We start from the raw sequence: 13,735 nt of genomic DNA, 5'->3' as shown, positions 1-13,735 counted from the left end.
CATCTACTGTTGGACTTCTCTTTAGGAGTGGAGACATCAGAGAGGCAGAACTCGCCACTGATGGCCCCCCCCCCACCTCTTACCCCCATACTCTTCCCCTCCAGAGATCTCTATCTCGCAGCCATCCACATTGCCGTGCCAGTCCCACTGTCCCAGTAGTGTGCAGCTCCAGACAAACTATGTTATCTGATCCAAGTTGAGGAAAGATAACCAGGGGATATTTTCTCACGATGTAATATTCTTCTCTAAGCAGCCACGCTGCCAGCCAATCGGAGGGCCTCAAGCTGCAACAGCACAAACTTAAACCAATTAAGGGAAAAACATCAGAATTCCCCCTCAATAATATGCAAAAAGAGACATAATAATTTAAAGAAGCTGTGGTATTTTCACTATGTCAAAGCGTTACATCAGACTCTCCCCTCTAGCCAGGCCTTGTGCCTCTTCCCGAGAAGCTTCTGATATCCCTCGCACACCTTTACAAGAAACCCCTTTAAACTAGTTTGATCACATCAAATGTAATTTTTTTTACAAGGGTTCAATACAAGATCCTTGCCCATTTTAATCATCTGCCTCGGAGCTTGTAATGTGTCATGTGGATAATGTCCTTGTCCCTGAGGCATGCCCTGGAGAGGCCCTCACCACACAGCCGCTAATCCACTAACCCCCCAGCAACACTCTATTCATTTAGGAATCTGAGTCTGTTCGCCTTCCTCGGCTGGAGTCAACAAAACTGGCCATGTTTACATGGAATTAGCCTGATTTGAGAAAAAAAAGAAGAAGAGCAAAATGAAGGGAAAGAACATGCGCGATTGCTTCTCCATAGAAAACCTCCCGTGATTTGTGGCACCTGGTCGGCCTGGATTAGGCTTTGACGGCCCAACGGAGAGGTTTAATTTATAATTAATCTTTTTTCGTACTGTGCATGGTTGCTTGTTATTTTGGTTAGGTCTATTTCCATATGAGAGCGTTCTATTGTTTGTTTTTGTGTTCTCCCTGCATGGGCGCAGTGTGTTTCAACTCCTTTAGCATTTTCAGCCTCATTACTTACATAATTTGTTCTGACACGCACTCACAACAACTGAAGTGTGCTGTAATTATGACTAGCTGTGGTTATGCTAAACCCCAAGACTGTAGGGATGCGCCCCGGCCATTGGATGGCAGTGTAGGGCCATGGCTATGGTTGTCTTACCAACTTAAGCCAAGATTCCACCCACCCTCTTCCAGCCCACAGGCTTTTGGCTCTGAGCTCCAGCCTCTGATATCTTCAGGCTTAGGCTGCTGCTAGCATCCCCACCCCCACAGCAAAGCTGTAAGATGCCTTCATCTCTCCTGAAGAAGGGGAGCTGGCTGGGAGCTTGCTCAGGCCCGACGGGCTGTGCAACATCAGGTGAAAGCAGTGGGAGTGGAGACGTTGCGGGGGGTGCCAGGACAAACAGGGTGCATGTGTACAGATGCATTCCTCACAGTCTTATCTCCAGCAGGATGTCCCTGAGTGCGCAAAGCCTGGGCAACTAACACCCTCTCACTCACCACCGTGCGTCCCTGGATGCACCGTGCACTCAGCAGTAAGAAGTGTTTGGGTATGGACCGGCTGAGACAGGCTCTGCTGTGCCTTTTATGAGAGCAGACCGCAATCTAAACACACACCTAGTCCTTCTTTCCATGTTGTCTGATTGGTAAAAGAGAACAGATGACACAATGGAAATGACCAACACCACAAAATTACTGACAGCATCAGCCTCAGTCGATATTTGTATAAATCTGTATGGCTGTTTAGACTTGACTGACTAGTCATTTGGGCCCTTAAGCTGGACTTAAACAGAACGATTTAAACAGAATTCACACAGGAGAGTCACTCAAACAAAACGACCTTCTCTTATAAGCACTCCCAATCTGGCAGTCAATATCTATTGACACGAACTGCGGCGCTAACTGCCTCTTGGTGTGAAACAGCAGCTGCTGGCTCGCTTAAGCTTGACCGGAGCGCCGCTACTGATCCCATTCACTCTGCCTGCCTGCCTCCCCGCCTGATGGCTCCTCTGCCAGCCAGCCTTCTCGGCTCTGTTTACAACATCAAAGCCAGGCGCGCTCAGACAGGCGGCCATGCTAAAGCCCATCCCAGCAGCCTGCCGCTCTTCTCAGCACTGAGAGATGGCCCGTGCACGCGGGCCACTTCAAAGACACCTGCTGAGATGCCAAGATTGCACGCCAATCACACCGCAGCACCATCGTTTCGCGCAGATAACCGCCGGGATCGGACTGAGGCCTCGACTTCCTGTATACGCCATTGCCACCTGGCGTGGGTGTCTTTGACAATAGCCACGGCGAGGATAGAAGACAGCGGGGCTGAATGTTGAAGCTCGCTCTTTGTCTGTCTGTGGTCGAGCAGTTCAAGGACACGGATTCACCACACTGGCGGGCCCTTTGAGGGGATGACGTGTCACTCACAGCACATGTACAATGGGGCAGTGAGGCCACTGCATGTTCACCCAGTGCCCTTCACCACAGTCCGAAGGCGTCACTATAAAAGCAGCATATTCAGCAGGAGCTGCAAGTCTGAGCAATTCTTCATTTTAACTGTTAACAAGCAGTCGGAAAATGTCCTGCAGATTTTATCATTCACATAATTCAGGAAATTCAATCAAATTTAGTATTTTTAAAACATGAAGCTGTGGCTGTCACACATTTAATGGAAAAGACGACGACTGCAGAGCCCTTTGAATCTGTGCTAATCTTTTAAATAAGTGCGCGTCTTACCCTCCTCCTCCAGTAATCTTTGAATTTGTTTTTCATACATTACTGTGGTCTACATGTTTTTGATATTGTGTGATGAAAATAAAATCGAAAATCTCAGAGGGACGTGCAAACATGAAAAAAAAAATCACCAATCAAAATCTCTTGGCTGTTCCCTCTGAACCCTTGGACTACTGACATAACATTGACGGATTAAGATTATCCCCTACATTACAGACCCATGCCCAGGCCAGACTCATAATGCGGAGGGCTTAACCCATTACTCGATTGGACCATTAAATCGTCCACCCGCGGCCCGATGATTAATAAGAGATGTGAACAAAAAATAAGGTCCGAAATCGGGGATTCTCTAACATGTCAGTGTGCATCAATCTGTTTTCCTTTTCCCAGTAAAATCATTTCGAACATAAACATGCAAAGCAGATTGAGGAGGAAAACTGCATCTCTGTGGAAGGGAATGTGTGAGAGAGTGCGTTATGTCAGTATGGGTGTGTGTCTGTGTGTGCGTGGGTTGTGTTGTGCTGACAGCTGTCAATGACGGAGTGACGTAAGCCACTGGGCCCGTGTCAGAGATTATGTAAGGAACTGGACAGAGCAAAGCATTATGAGCAGATTCTTGCACCATTTGACAAACAGTGCTAAAATATTCTCATTTTCTAATATGCTGCAGCAAACAGGAACCGGTTCTGAGCTGCGTGTTGGCTCTCGGGACGGAGGAAGGGTGGCATATTCACTTCGCCATGCAAGCACGGTGAGCCACGGTGCTGAAATAGTACATCACTAATGCTCCTGCAGCCTGTGCAGCCGTTCATTCTGCTACACTAGCTTCCCGTTTGGTGCCAGAGATCAGCTGTCATCTGATAAAAAGAAGGAAAAAACTGTAAGAGATAATCTTTAAAGTCTGATGTAAGAGACAACAGAGCTGTTTCATTCTCCGTTGTGATGAAGTTGCATGGCAAATTAATTTGTTTTTTTATAAATTTGTGTAGCTGGATAAAGGTTATTTGAATGTCAGTGGCTAAAGGACAGTAGCACCAGCTTGCACGGAATGAACAGTCGAAATGTGTTGATGGCGCGTTTCCATTTCCGTCCTAATGGCATTTGCTGGATTGTAGTACGAAGAAAAGTCACAGCAGCGCACACCAGTCACCTGAAGACCAAAAAACCTATAAATCATTGCTTCCATTCTACCTCTAAAAATGCTGAAGTCACCAGAAACACTCCGACCAGAGGGATTACAGCGAGGAAACACGTAATTGACGCATTTTGACGTCTCTCTGCTGCTTGTTGTTAATTCTCCTGCTATCATTTAGCCGCCTAAGCTGCGATCCTACTTCCGGAGAGACCGGCTCTGTATGAACAGATGTTTTCCCCTATTGAAAAGACAGTCACTTTAAGCCTCCCTCCATTATTCCTTCTGCGGTGGTGGTGATTTTGCTAAAGCTCAGGTCTGGGCCCGTTGCTGTGGGCTGCTTTTTCCGAGGAACTCATGCGTGCGTCTCCGTGTTTGTTTGTGTGTGAGGTCTATTAATATTTCAACGCTGCCCAGCTCCAGATGCCTGTACGACACAGCGGTGCTGCTCTCCTCATGTCTCTCCCTGTATTTGCTTGACTGTTTTATTGAAGTGCATTCTGACACCATCGATGAGGGGGAAGCGGGAGGAGAGGATGTATTCCCAAACTGCAACAGAAGACATCTTTCTCGCTGTCTCGTTCTCCATCAGTAATTTGGGCACTAATTTATGTGCTGTTGTGGCAAAGATTGACGAGCTTCCTGACTGGGAGCGCGCAGACCGGCACTCTGGGGGGAAACAACAAAAGCCCGGGTTTACCGAGCAGATGAGCACCATGAAGGGTAGCATGTGTGCGCCGTTCCTCTCCCCTCCTGTCGCCAGCCTCACCTGAGCTTCCCATCGTTCTCCCCATCGCCTCTTTCCTTCTTTTATCCATCTTTCCCTGCCCAACCATCCCCCAGCATCTCGTCTGTGTTGGGAATGACAAGCGAAGTTGTGCCTGAGTGCTGGGGACCGGAGGGCACACCCCTTCTGTCTATGCAAGTGCGTTGATGCGAGTGCACGTGCGCCGGGAGCGAGAGAGGCGCACAGTGTTTACTCTGATGGCAAAATACAATCTGTAGACAGCGCTCACTTATGCATTCTCCATAGTTAGTCATGACAGAGAAGGCCAGGAGAGCTGAGATGGGGGGAAAGGCATCTGTGTCACAAATATTTACTAGGTTTGTCAAAGTGGACGCTTCAGAAATGCGACTGTCTTTTAGAATGGCAGCAAGAAGACACAGTTTGCAAAGCATTGCTGAGTCAGAGGGGCACACGCACAATGTGTTCTTTACTCATGAATTGCACAGAAAATCACTGGCAAGCACTAAACCTAAAGCAAGCAAACAAACAAACAAACAAACAAACAAACAAGAAATAACAGGCTGAAATCGCACTGGGCGATCCGCCTGACTGGGCGAGAAGATGTTCTTTTGCATTAAAAGGTCCGGCTGGGGTCCGTGGGATTCTCCTAAACTCATGTTCGGACAAGTCGATGCATGGAGGCAGATTTTAAAACTTAAAACCCCTCTCGGCGTATTCAAGCCCCCTCGCCGAAGGACAGCCTTGTTGTCTCCTTTAGCAAAAACACCCAAAGTTATAAATAATGAATCCTTCAAAACATTCACAGCAATTACATGCAGAAACCTTTACATAACAACAAAGGGCCTTGTTCCATTGCACCAGGGGATTTGTGGCAGCCACACTGGCCAACTTCCTCCCTCCTGTAATTGCTGTATTAGCATGCAATCCTGTAAGACAACCAGGATTCTTACTGTGGGTTTGTGAGTGGGAAATTTCTACTGTTTCTACACAAAGACATCAAATGTTACATCTATTCAACTTCCTGCATCGGGTTTTTGCCAGAGGGGGAGAAAGAAGCACAAGAGCGTTTTATGTGCGCATTTTAGACACTCGCAAAAATGCACATTTGGATGGATCTGTGGGGGGGGCGGAAAAGAGAGGCGTGGTTAGAGGTCAAGTCAAGCTGCTGCTCAGGGTCAGTGGGCCGTGGACAGGCAGCCAGGGCACACATGGAGAGCAGGCTGAATAGTTCAGCTGACAGTAATTGTCCCTCTGTGGTCTCCTTAGAAAAACATGCTTCCAGACAAGGCGGACTGGCTGCAGGGGCCAGATACCAATCATGATCTTGATTTGCTCCATCGAAGAGGGGAGCTCGGCATAAGCCTGCTGTTATGGCCCGAGTCACGGTTTCCACTCTGGTGCTGACATCAGCTGAAGCCAAGCCCAAATGGCGTTTGATGTCAACACACTGACAGCAGCGCCATCACACAAAAACCAAGGATGTGTTTATGGCACTTAATAATTATTCAAAAAGAGAGGTGCTGTATTTTCAACAATGCACCCACGTGTCAGGGTTCCCGCCCCATGAATGAGACAAACACCTCCACGATCCACCCCTCGACACATGCATTTAATAAACAGCCTTGCAGGGGTGGAATTTCCATGGGCGTTTATATCTAACATCTGGGTGTAACAGGATAGTTTACAGAAATAAATTAAATGCTCACTCATTGACTCATGGGCAGAGATTCAAAAAGCACCTTCAGAGATTCAGGCAGTCAAATCCGTTTTTATCTACTAGTTCTATTATTTCGACACATAATTGATGATTTTTTTAAATCTCCCCGTGGCTTATAGGCTAAGATTACCTATCTATTAATAACATTTTGCTTTTTGAACATCGCTTCCTTTTGCCCAAATGAAATTTAACAGGTAATTAAGGAATTCAAACATTTAATTTTGAACCCTATGACAATGCTGCCAAAATTATCTTCCAGGAGTGTTGTGTAGTGATGCAGTGGACAAAAACAAGGACTCCAGTAGGAGCCGGGATAAAAGAACACCTTCTTACTGTTTGATGACAATGTGCTAAACAATTGTTACAGCGAATCTGCGTTGATAAAAGTCAGCTCCCTGAACATTTGCATTTTTGTCTGACTGTAATGGAGTCTTGAATGTTAGTTCCGACGTCTGTGTTTTGAGATCGCGCCACGCGCCACCTGCGTTTCACGAGCGGCGGACGCTTTTCAGACTCAGCCCAGCCATCCTGCTTGAAGGTCTCCAGTTTTCCAGCAGCTGTAAAAGGAGCAGGCAAGGACGCGGAAGATGAATGGCATCGGTAGCCAGCCGATACATCGAGAGAGGCGCGATTGAGACAAATGAGCCTTGTTACACTACCGAATCCCGCTGCTCAAAGATCCACCGTCGGACTGAGCTGAAGCCAGAGGCGCCTTGCCTCCCCACAGATCACCAGAGTCATGGGGCTTCTGAAAACAACCTTCTCGTGATGCCTGCTTTGCTCGTCTCCGTCCGGAGTCCGCTCTTTTGTTTTCTCCCTGCGTGAGCTCTTTTTAATTGAATACAAACATCGGACTATTTGGCCTTCAAAGACATTCCAGGCCTTGCTTTCAGATGCAGGAAACAAATTATGGAATCCATACAGCCTCTGGGGGTATTACGGTCTTCATAAGTGACTGTAAACACTTTCCTCACGCATCGCTGAGCATCAGTGACACTGAAGTTCTCAAAGAGATGAAAGAGAAATATTATGATCGCACTTTAATGAAAATCTATTTATTTAGTCTTGCTCCAGGCAGTATTATGACCACGACGAGCAGACTGAGGTGATTTCAAATGGTTCTCTGCCTTGTTTTATTTCCTGATTTTATGTTCCTACAAGGCGCCAACGCAGCTACTACTTGGATGCACATATGAAGAATTACACTTGTGGCTAAAATGCAAAAAAAAGAAGAAGACAAAACTGCAGTCGGTCGCGTTCGGTATCGAGCGCTGAGCACCTCCGCCTCTGTCCTCCCTCTGCTGGTTGCAGCAGAGCGCATGAAAGGCATTCCTAGACGACAAGAGTGCAGAGGAGCATCTACTGCCACACAGAGTTCACAGACTGCTTACAGCATGGGAGGCACATTCCCCCCGCACTGCTGTTTTTACAGTCCTATAAACACTGGCCTGGTTTTGTTTAACATGGCAGGATTAAGCAGCCATGCGCAAAGCATGCTTCCCTCCATGCACGCTGCGCTTAAAGTGGATGACCTGAGCGCTCGCTGCTACCTTTCTGTGAACCAGCTTCCCCTGGCTGTGAGTGAGAGCACGGCGGTGCTCTAATCCTGGGCAAATAAACAAGTGGCAAGATTAATGATTGCGTAAACATATCCCCAATGCCCTAAAATAACAATCGGCTCCTGAGCTTGCTCTCCTGCCATGCGAAGGCCCTCAGAGTCAGCTGACAGTCAGTGGTTTTTCTCTCGCTGCTTCTCACAACTGGCAACTGTTGCCGTTTGTCTGCTTCGTTAATGGGAGGAAGACCTTCTACCCTGGGAGAGGAAGCATAACTCACGCCTGTTTGTCCTTACATAACGAATCTGGGCTTCCACATCTACCTCTTCCAGCCATAATGCAGACATCGTGATCAGTGGGAGGTGAACTTTCAACCCTAATTTGGTTACTTTATCAAATTATTCTCTACTTTATTCTTTGCAAACTGGAAAAAAATAAAGCGGAGATCTTGAGGACATCTGAAGTGTATCGCCATAAATCACAACTGCCAGTGCAAACAAGGTTATTAAAATGACATTAGCAGCAGGGACCATCTTTTCAGCCCTGTCATCCTTGGTCTGCAGGATGGCAGCTCGTGGCACGAGGAGGAATAAAAGATAGAGAGTAAGAAAGAAAAGAGAAGAAAGAGATAAGGAAAGAGCCGTGCAGTCCACCGTCTGGGGCAGGGGAGCGTGGGATGTTCAGGATGAAGTGGGAGACCCTCTCCAGGAGGTTGCTCCTCAGCATGAAGGCAGAAGCTTCACCCCGCCTAATGAGGGGTGAAGTGGAGCCCCCTGTGGGACCCCCTAGGGCACATTCATTAAGAGATGAAAAAGTGTTTCCCGCGGCGGAGCAAGTGCCGGCCCTGGTTCGGACATATTTAATTTAGTGCCATATGAAAACACTCGGGGCATTCTGACCACCCCTAGTCAGTAGAACAAACAACATAACACAGTTTGACAAAACTGAATTATGATATGATGCTTAGAACAGTTTCAGGTTTCAGTATATTGTGAGGCAATGAGGTTTAGTGTGGGTTGAGTACAGTGGTAATTCTGATTCCACAAGAAGTCTGTTGAATAGACGGGCGATTATTGTGAAAATTTATGGCTTATCACAAGTTTCATTCCCTTCAATACATTGCATTTTGTTGCATCTTTATAGCTCCAGGCGAAAATAATAGATTCATTTAGCCAGTGGTGGTTTGTGGAAGGGAACCAAGGATTATGGTAATGCAGCGCTGAACGCTGCGAGCGAAATACTGAAGAAGAGAAATTGCTGCAGTGAGAGGCACAGGAAGAATATCTGAGAGGTTAATTTATATGATTGCCCAAATCTGCATTTACAATTGGGGGCTTCAAAATCTCATATCAGGGAAGGTACGCTGCTCGTAAAGACAATGGAGTGGGGGGGGGGGGGGGGGGACTGTTCCTCTGTCCTTTGACTGCACAAAGACGGGCATTAAAGGGTATCAATCCAAGGTGATTCAAAACACACGTCCGCTTATCACAGCTGCTTATCCTCCTTCCTGATGAATCCTCACATTTATTAAGGCTGTCTTCTTGCCTTGTTAGATATGTATAACCAATCTCCTGTAATTAGCAACTGCTAACCTTTGGGGTGCTAATCCCCCATGAATTGTGGATTTGTACATCAAAGCCCACACTCTTCCGTATAGCCGCCGCTTGAAATTACACTCGATTTAAAACCTGCAATTATTTGTATAGCATGGATGCAAACAGTCTCCCCTTTTATGTGTCTGAGAATCCCGTGGGTTTGCAGTAAAGAATTCCTAATCCGGTCGAGTGGAATCCAAATATAGAGCTAACGGTAGCGTCCAAAAATTTGGATGCGCCGCCAAGTGCCTACCATGCATGTAAAGAAGAGAATGCTCCTCTGTTGCTGCTGCTCTTGGTCTTCTTTCATGGCTTAGATGCATCCCATAAAGACAGGGGATTGCCCAGAGGTATAATACAATGACGCTTTAACAACAGCGTGCTGCCATGCTGGAGCTGCATTCCGCCCTGTTAACAGGCAATAACAGAGTTAATTAAATAATCAATAGTTTTGCCCCTCTCTTTGACGTAATCACATGTCCAGGATCCTGTCGACAGGGTCACTGCTCTGCTGTTTTTAAAATCATCTCCAATTTGCATTCAGCCCAACGCCAGGCCAGGCTACATTTTGATCACGGAGGGAGAGATTATAAAAGGAGAAATCAAGTGAGATCACTTCCCACGCAGAGGAAGGCGCGCACGCACGTACGCACGCACGCTCGCAAACTTGATTCTTTGGCGGGGAAGATGCCTCAAGCGTTTATTTTCTTTAATGAGAGACACGAGTCTCACATGTGTCAGCGAGCACAGCGCGGGAACAATAACGTAGACTTTAATTCCATCAATCCACTGCATTTATCCTTGTATCACATCAATACCTGTCACTTACGGTGGATGAGATAAATCACGTCGAGCAGACTGAGTCGGGGGCCGCGGCGAGCACGGCGGGAGGCTCGAAACTCAGGTGAATGGAGTTACAATGCAGCAAGTAACAAATCTGGCACATCGCTCTTAAAGAAGGAAATACAAGAGGTTGCAACACAGATGATCCCTCCTGGAGCTTTATGCAAGAATGTGATTAAGGATCAATGAATTAATGATGATGTCATCGGAGACTGAGGCAACACTACACCTTGTTGCTGTCACATAAGCCTCCTATGGCTTCTATACTCACCTCACACAAAGGATCCCACAGGTACATTTACTGACACCCAACCTTTGAAAGCCTGAAGGAAGTGCACGATTAAAGCGCAACTGAACACCTGATCGTGAAGAGCAATATAGCAGGGTCTGTTCCACGTGTAAAAGATATCATATATCCGCTATCATCGGGTTCTAAATAAAACGCCGTATTTTTGAGGCATGGATTTGATCGATAACAACAACCTCGCGTGAGGGCAAATTGTGATTTATGTACTTTTGCTCACACACGCGTCCACAGGAGCTGGTTTCCTCCACCGCGACTCATGGGGAATACATTTGGTGTAAAATTGCTTCATCTGTTTACAATTCCATTTGGAGTTTATGAGAAAGACAGGCAAACACAGACTGATGTATCGCCCCGGTGTCACGGCATGGCAGGAGCATCCACACAAAGATTCATCTCTCACTTAGAAGCCAAATGATACGTCTAATTTGCTGCAAGCACAGTTATTTTTAACCTCTCCAGCTGTCAGATAATGGAGCTTGACTGTCAGGGCTGGTGTGTGGGTGTGTATGTGTGTGTTAAAAGGTTGCAAACTCCTTTCAATTTGCCCTTCCCTTTGAGTGAATTACAAAATGCACGTTCCCATTAGTTCGCCTGATTGACATGGCTTCTTCTTTCATCAAGACCAAAGAGAGGGGGGTTAATGTACAGCACGCTGAATTAAGATGGAGACTTCCGACAGCAAGCTAAATTTGGTTTCCACATGCGCTGTCAATATCTACAAGACCTTGACAACATTTCAGACAATCTCAGGGAAGAGCAGCCTGTTTTTCGCGGATGTTAATTGGACGATGCCGTGTCTTTTTTTAAAATCACCAAATCATCAAATTCTTTTCTGCGGCACGTACCAAACTGCAAATCTCTCTTCACTGCTACATTTGCACATTATTCAATCTCCATCCTGAGAAGCCGAGCCGCTCTGACGGTGCCTTATATTGGAGCCTTTTATTTCATTTCGGAATTCCTTTTCGATAAGGGAAAAATCCAACTAAACCCAGCAAATGGGGAGAAGCAGTAGTATTGAACTAATGAAGAAGGCCGGTTACATAAGCGCGTTGGAGACCGTTCTTAATCATTGAGCTGGTAGTGTACTCCAGGCTGGCGTCAGTGGCCCGGCTGATGTGATTCAGATGGACACTAATGGATTTCCGAGCCTCTTTTCATCAAGCAAGGGTCTAAATCATTACACCTTCATTGTTAAGAAGCATCAGACATCCCTAACACACAGTGCATTTGGGCTACATTAACACAATAAACACAAAAGCGAGGAAAAAAGTCCTCAAAGCACAAAATTGTACATTGCATTGACGAAGAGAGGGTTATCTGAAGAAAGCGTCTCAGAAAAATTACAGGTCAAATCAGTCCAATTCACATTCAGCGCACACTAACTGTCTAAGTGGAGCCCTTTTTGTGGTTTTTGCAGCAAAAACTAAATTCAGGTACTGGAAATTGGAGTTTCTTTAACTTTAAGACATCCTTCGCTCCACGCATACTATAAATGTTTGTCTTCTCTGTTTTACTAGAACTTCAGTGAACAACCACACTGTCTCCATAACCAGGTGACCTCGAATGTTTGCCAGCTCCAGCTCAGCGCGTTATGTAAGAGACGTGAGCGGAGCATACTGGGAAGTGAACTGTGTTCACTTTGACCTGGCCAGCTGAGACAGCCATCCTCCTGCTCTCTGGCCAGCGCTCCCACCCCGTTGTGCTCCACGGAGGAAAAGGATAGGGAAAAAGGACTGGCTCAGCGAGCTGTGCATAACACATCTGGAGTTCAAGTTCAAATACACCTGCTATGTGGAGGCCATTCCAGGGAGATAGATGTGCATTATCATTTTGTTGAGCACGGGCCAACGATGGCAGAACACAGTCTGGATTTAGGCAATAAATATGGTGGAGTTTTGCATTAAGTCCTCATGGTCCTGTCTACAGTTTTTTTCCTATTTTTTCCCCAGGTTTCTTGCTGCTGTTGGTCATTTGGGGTCAGCCTTTCTGCTGTTCTGTACCACTGCATTGGGACCATCATGGTTTAGAAAAAGAAAATAATGAAAATTCAATTATTATGCTATCCTTAGAAACATCAGCTGATTAGGCTATTAGGTCTTTATTCAATTTAGTCTTACAGACCCCTTAATTCATTTCAACTTAAGGTTATTTATATCTCTTATACAGGTAATCATGACTGCCTCTGGACGCCCAGAAGCTAACAAGCAATAATTGCAAACAAAGACTGCATTTAACAGGAAAGAAAACCTTGAGCAGGACGTTTACACGGCCATAGTGGACTTCAGATAAAAGGGTTTTTGGAATAACTCTTGTATTCTTGTCTACACCGCTCCACTTTCTAAACATGAAAAAGGGAAACGCTGTTTTATTCCAAGCAGGCGTTCACACTTGAAGCTGCAGCAGGTGAGCCTCTTCTGCGTTGGTAATATTAAGACGATAATCTTTATCATTAGATGCCAGGAGCAGGGCTTTGAAAAGAGTACATAAATAGCAGTTAAAGCTGCCATTTCACTATTTTCAATCTAATCTCCAGCGTGGCATCTGACGCAACACTCTCTATACGTTGCCCTGGGTCAGTGGAGAACACTAGACTCTTTATGAAGCGAAAGAGAAACAAACTGCAAATCACAGAAAAGAAATTTGTCTCTTTCTGTCTTCTAGATACAAAAGATTCATTTTCACTACCACTTTGTCTGACATGAACATCGCCCTTACACGCAGTTTGGGGATTTTTATAGAAAACTCATTGTAGCTCTCCTCCGCGCCAGTTAAATTACAGAAGAGGTCACAGCAGGGGGACTTCACAGCACAGCTAGCAGTCAGCTGCAGCTCTCCTGGTGTGTTTGTCAACACTGCTGCCCCGTATAATTGGCATAATTGTCAGGTTAGCGCCACCAACAAACTGGGCGTTCTCTTGGCGAGCGCGGACCACGTTATTAAAGGGACATGTTTCTGGAGGTGCTCCCGGGGACACATAACACGCAACCATGTTGGAGCGACGGTTCGCCTGATAAAATGGCTGCCTCTTATCTCTTCTGTGCATATGAAAGGCTTATGCCTTCTCGATGACAGATTCTACG

General features: G+C 46.2%; 1 protein-coding gene across 3 annotated transcripts in view; it reads right to left on the bottom strand.

Moving 5' to 3' along the window:
- The window catches only part of roraa (RAR-related orphan receptor A, paralog a), a 147,077-nt gene that overhangs the window by 13,178 nt on the left and 120,164 nt on the right, over window positions 1-13,735 (bottom strand). The gene's annotated exons all lie outside the window — the stretch shown is intronic.

This window comes from Takifugu rubripes, chromosome 9, assembly GCF_901000725.2.
Source record: "Takifugu rubripes chromosome 9, fTakRub1.2, whole genome shotgun sequence".
NCBI classification, from domain to species: Eukaryota; Metazoa; Chordata; class Actinopteri; order Tetraodontiformes; family Tetraodontidae; genus Takifugu; species Takifugu rubripes.
This window is presented reverse-complemented; position numbering and strand designations above follow the sequence as displayed.